This window comes from Talpa occidentalis, unplaced genomic scaffold (assembly GCF_014898055.3).
Source record: "Talpa occidentalis isolate TD23 unplaced genomic scaffold, MPIMG_talOcc4v2.1 talOcc4.9, whole genome shotgun sequence".
Taxonomy (NCBI): Eukaryota; Metazoa; Chordata; class Mammalia; order Eulipotyphla; family Talpidae; genus Talpa; species Talpa occidentalis.
In genome coordinates this window covers 25,024,181-25,030,346 of record NW_023605305.1, presented here as the reverse complement: position 1 = coordinate 25,030,346, position 6,166 = coordinate 25,024,181, and positions in this window count along the sequence as shown.

Below are 6,166 nucleotides of genomic sequence, written 5' to 3'. Positions count from 1 at the left end.
GCACGCAGGGGTGGGGGCGGGGCGGGGCGCGGGCCCTCCCCGGGGTGGGGCCTGGGTGCGCGGGCGCCCGGCCCCGAGCGCCAGTGCGCAGGCGCGGGCCGGACTCGCTTTTCCTCCCCACCCACGGGGGGACGCTGTGCGCGGGCAGCGGTTCGAGGCCCGGCAGGTGCGGTGCCCCGGCCTCGCGGCTCTTGTCACAGCCCGTGGGCCAAGCGTTCTCACTCGAGGAGGAGGAGGCCCCTTTGGACTCACTCCCAGGGAATCCGTCGCCCGGCTCCAGCCCCCTTCCCCAACGGCCTTGAGGAGGCCCGACCCTTCATTCTCAGTCTCTAAACCCTTAGACCTTGGGAGCACCACGTTCTGGCCTCGCTGTAGTGCGTCCTCAACCCGCGCCCGTGGGACGCAGGCGCTGTCACATGACCTCGCAAAGGGAAGGGAGTCAGGGGCTGGCTCTTGGCTCGGCTGGCTGCCTTCTCTCCTCTGTCCTGACCGCCGCTGCCTTAGCTGGACACAGGCCCGCACACCTGCAGGTGGTCCAGCTAACGTTGAGGGAGCACCCGCGGGTGCCACGCTGTGCTGGGCGCCAACGGACCCTGTCCCAGTCTGCGAAGCAATGAGACAAACTGGCCAGTTCATGACATTTCATCATGTTTTGCCAGGGGAGTAAGTGCCCAGCTGGGGGGCCTGACCCTGGCACAGCAGGTTTACTAGCTGCCAGGGGCTCCCGCAGTGGGAGTTGAGAATTCAGGCAGGGCAGTCTTCCTGAAAAAGTGGCTTCAAAACTTAAGATTTAAAATTAACTGGCAAAAAAAGGAAAGGGAGGGGCAAGGATAAGATGAGGCAGAAGGGAAAGCCTGCATAAAGACCTCAGGAGAGCCTGGCCGGACTGACAGAGCTGGAAGCCAGTGTGCCTGAGTGGAGAGAGCCAAAGAGAGATTGACATGGCACCAGGCTGGCGAGGTCATACAGGCAGAACGTTACGGGATTTCCTTTCTCGTCAGGACAGAAACTTTTTTGAGGGCATTTTGTTTTTCTTTTGAATAGTGAATACAGCAGCTCCTCGAATGAGGTGGTTTTGTTCAGTCTTCGCATCCTCATAATATTGATGGAGAAAATCCAAATGAAAGACGTTATTTGAGGCCCTAGTTTCTTAGCAGTCACGTTGCTTAAAGTTGCAATTTCTGAGAAGCTATGGAAGACTTTAGGCTGAGGATTTACTGGTTGGTTTTTTTCCCAGCAAACTGCACAAAATCTGAAAAGTCAGTCTCTCATCTCCTTACCCCAGTGTTGCTGTTAGTTCCCTAGGAGCAATTTGTCACAAGATCTTGTATATCTTCACTGAAGATGGGTCATGATTAGGTGTGTATTTAAGGAAAGTCACTTAAACAAATAGAATTCAAAAGAATGTTAGAAGGCTGCTGCAGCAGCTCGGAAAAGAGGCTCTGTCTCCTGGCAAACCTGGATCGGCCCTGCTGCTCTGCCAGGCCCCCCAGGGCGCACCAGCTCCAGGTCTCAAATATGCTTGGCATGTGTTTGAAGAGTCTTAAGAAGTGCCTGGGACATGACAGACATTGAGAAAGTACTTGCTGACATTATGTGCTGCGTCCATTATGTGCTAGACCACTCTTCTGCATGACCGCATGACGCTTCCCTTTCTCTAGTCCTTGCATCTCCCCAACTTACCGTCCACTTTTGCTCTTGCTTTTTATTTCACTGAGAAAATAGAAGCCATCAGGAGAATTTGGACGAGCTCCCACCACTGTAGTCACCAGTTACATTTATCTGTGCGCACAGGCTCTGCCTTCTGTCCTGTACTGTGCACATACTGTCCACACTCCTAGAGGTCAGCCCCTCCTCCCTTCAAGGCCATCTCCTCTCATCATTATGGCAATTTTTCCAGAGAAATCAGGCGGCACTCAGAGAGGTAGAGAGAGAGAGAGATTTATTTGTCACACTGGCGGGCCCAGCGGGATAGCTCCCAAAAGTCTGAGCCCCCAAAAGCAGAATTTTATACAGTTTGAACCCCATCCATCATGGACTTTCCTTATTGCTTGGGTATGGGGTCAAGGAAGCCATGGATACTACTGTGGGCCGGCAGCAGACTGCAGCAACTCTGCTTCAGCGAACAGCAGAATCCAAGCAGCAGACTTAGCAACTTTCCACTTAAGAACTCTCTTAGTTCTCCCCTTTAGTGTGATCAGTTTCTCCCGTGCAACAAGATTTCTACTTCCCCTCCATGATGTAATTTCTCCCATCTTAAAACCCTCCTCTTGTCTCTGCATAATTAGTTACCCCTCCATATCTCTGTGCCCCTTTTCAAAACAACTAGAATATGTTGTTTGCATTTGCTGGGCCAAGGGTCTTCTCTCTCTCTTGAATTCATTCTGATCAGGCTATTGATCATGGCATTCCACTGCAACTGCTCTTGTTAGAAGATAAAGCTCTATGTCTCCGGACCTGTGCTCGGTAGACGGGCGCACACTAGAACCCAGGTCTGATCAGAAGTCCCAGGTAAAGATAGCAGTGTGGCTGTACGGCAGGGGCTTGGGTAACGTGTTTTATTACATCCTTTTGTTACCACAGTGAGCTAAGGATCTATTCTGGCCAGGGCCAGTATCTGTGTGGAACTTTTACATGCTCCCCCTGTCTGCATGGGTTTCCCCCGTACCCAGTTTCCTCCTTCCACATCCCAGAGGTGTGCATGTTGGATTCGTTAGTCTCAGTAGGAGTGAAAGGGTGTATGTGTGTGTGTGTGTGTGTGTGTGTGTGTCCTGCGGTGGAAGGATTCCGTGCCCCAAGTAGGTTCCTGCCTTGCTCCCCTGAGCTGCCAGGACAGGCCCAGCCCACCCCAGACCCTGAGCTGGAATAAGTGGGTGGAAGGTAAATGAAGGAATACAAACTGTCATTTAATATTCAAAGTGTTTGGGGTCTTTATTTAGAAGTTTTGTGGTGCTTTGTGACCGGAAATATGACTTAGGGACTTTACTTTTGTTTATAGCAGTTAGCCTGTGGTAAAATTGTTTCCTTTGTACCTTGTTTCCCTTGAAGTCTCCATTTCCAAGAAGCTGTTGACAACATTCAGTGAGGACTGACTGACTGTGTGTGGTGTGTGTGTGCATGCTTGCGCCGCTCCTCTCCCCTACTCTGGGCTCAAAAATTCTGTGTGCTCTGGGGTGCAGCCATATTGCTCCTGTGCCTGCCCCCAAAATGGACAACTTCCCTAACAGCATTTCTCATAGCTCCTCGCTCCCTCCTTACAACGTTCTCTCAGTTTTCCTCCTGTATCAAGGTCTCTCCTTCTGGAGCTCTTTTGCCAGATCCTTCACTCCTCCTGACCTAAACACTGCTGGCCCCAGGGCCCAATCCTAAGAACTCTTCGCCATCTACAGTCATTCTCTAGGTGATCTCATCCAGACCTTAAGTACCAATCTTTTACTACTATCCATATTCTGATCACTCCTAAATGTATAGGTAGAAAAGGCCAGGGGCTTGGTCCTGGGGGGCGGGGAGGGACATCTCCGCAGGGCTACTCCTGCACTAGCACTTGGGGAGGAGGCAGGTCTCAGGCTGAGGCCAGGCCCAGCCAAACCAGGGCAGGCACACTCTCCACCAAGGACCAGATCACAAGTATTTTAGGGTTTGTGGCTCATACAGACTGGATCCCACCTACTCAGCTCTGCCTTCAAAGTGCAAGAGTCACCCCAGGTAATACATCAATGAAATAAGTGTGGCTGTAGTCCAGGACAACTCTTTATTTACAGAAATAAAGATTTGGTCTGAAGGCTAAAGTCTGCCAATACTGAGCTAGCCACAGGTCTCGTCCAGCTTCCACCTGCCCCATCTTGCATCCCTCATTTCCTGACAGGTTCAATTGAGAGCATTTCTCAGTCATTCACTGGCCCAAGAACCCACCTCATACTGGTCCTAGGAAACCCAAGCCAAGACAGCACCCCTCCTCCATATCCCAGGGCTCACACTGCCAGTGCGGCCCCCTGACTGGTCTGTCTCCTCCACAGCAGATTGTCATCTCTTTGAGGTGAGTTAGCCTTTCTGCATCTCAGTTCCCTTATCAGGTGCAGTCTAGTTCACCCATTAATAACCAGGATCCAGCACATGCAAGTCCCACTACTAATCTGTGGTGTAGATGGCATCATTATAACTACATTACAGAAGGTGAAGCCGAGACCGAAAAATAGAAACATGCTCCTGAGCGTATACATGAAGGTTCACTTTGAAGCCTCTTTCTGTCCTGGTGACGGGTAACATCACCAAATCTTGCTGTGTTCTCACCAAGGTTTCTCTGAGTTTCTTTCATCCCATTCACATCCGTATGCCAGTGTGCTCTCCTGCCTCTCAAGTGATCGTGGTGAGATACAGGCAGGAGAGACACAACTGTTGACTTTAAATTGTTGAATTTATGTGCTTTTACAAATGACTTTATAAATTTATAAATACAATTATTTGTATTTATTCTAAAATTAAAATTTACTTATTTTTAATAAGTATGTAAATGTTACAATACAAAATTTATTGTTTTTATTTTTATTTTATACTTTATTTATTTATTTTTAAAGATTTATTTTTATTTGTTTATACATGCACTGGGTACAGTCAGAAGCGCGGGAGGGTGAGAGAATTCACCAGAGCCAGAGGGGGAAGCAGAGCAGGCAGAAGGACCGAAGTACACTGCTGAGGGGAGCAGCGGGCGGCAGGAGAGGTCTGCGCGCCATGTGGGACCCTCCTCCGGTGGCCGGGGAGCAGCCGGGGATCGAACCTGCGTTACAGAGGCTGCGGGCAGCTTCGCAACCCAGAGCTCAACCGCTGTGCCACCGGGGAGGCCCTGTTACAAAATTTAAAAGGTAAAAAGGCTTTTATTAAAAAAGTCTTCCCATCCATACCTATTTCACCCAGATAATTTTCCTCCCAGAGGCAATTTGTATCATCAGTCTCTTGTTTCCTGTCAAGAGATTCTCTCTCCCTCTCTCTTGTTCTCTCTCTGTATATATATAAATGTGTGTGTATGTGTGTGTGTAATATCTATATCTATGTATACATATGTATATATGTGTGTATGTATCTATTCGTACGCGTGTGCTGTGTTTTCTTTCTTTGAGATAGCTTTCCTTAAGTATGTTAGTGAATGAGTTGGTTATACCCTCACTTTGTACATGAAAGGCTTTAAGGCTCTGGGTTTGTGTGTGTGTAATAGAGAAAAAATGAGGCAAAGGGGAAATTGGGGTAAAAATCTTAGGTCCTCGATGACTGCCCCTTGCCTTCAAGCTAAAGTCGAAACCACACTTGATTAATGAGACCACATGCACACACACTGTATGCGCCCGCGGGCCGGGGTCTACCTCTCCAGCAACATGACCCTCCTCCCCGCTCTGCACACGGCACTCTTTGAGCCCCAACACCATTTGTTTTCTTTGCCACAGCTGGAGCTGTACTGGATGCTGGACTAGCTCCTCCCCTTTGTCTCACGATGGTCACATTTCAGCTGGAGATTCATTTCCCCAAAGTAATTTTTCTGGATAGCCCGCCTTTCCCAAGTAGGAGTTAGCATTTCTCTCCATCCTCCTACTACATCCTGAACTTCCTCGAGCATCACTTTTACATGTTACTATTTAATTGTTCATTTCCTTCTCCAGATCTCCCACCGGTTTACGAGCTCTGTGAGACCTGGGACATGTTTGTTTGATGTACTGTTCTACGCTCTATCTCGTTGGCCCCAGCACATAGTAGGCATTTGGTAAATATTTGATCCACCAATAAATGAATACAGAAACTAAATTCTATCCCAAATCCTTTATCTTTTTTTTTTTTAGAGGTGGGTCACATATTTCCCAGCAGCCAAGGTGAAGAGGGTCAATATGATTAATTAGAAAACCAATTACAATTGCTCAGGAGAAATATCACTCCCTCCAATAGCTCCTTGGTCTCTTTCGTGGCTTCCCTAACACACACACATACCCCACAAAAAAACAAAAAACAAAAAAACAAAAAAACCCCTACTTTTTCTTGGTAGTTTTTATCAGAATTACAATCACTGATGGGGTCATTGGTTATTTGATGTCTGAGCTTCCCAGCAGACTGCATGACATTTGTGAATACATCTCCAGTATATGTATCCCCTCCTCTCATATTGCCAGCATGTAGTAAATGTTCA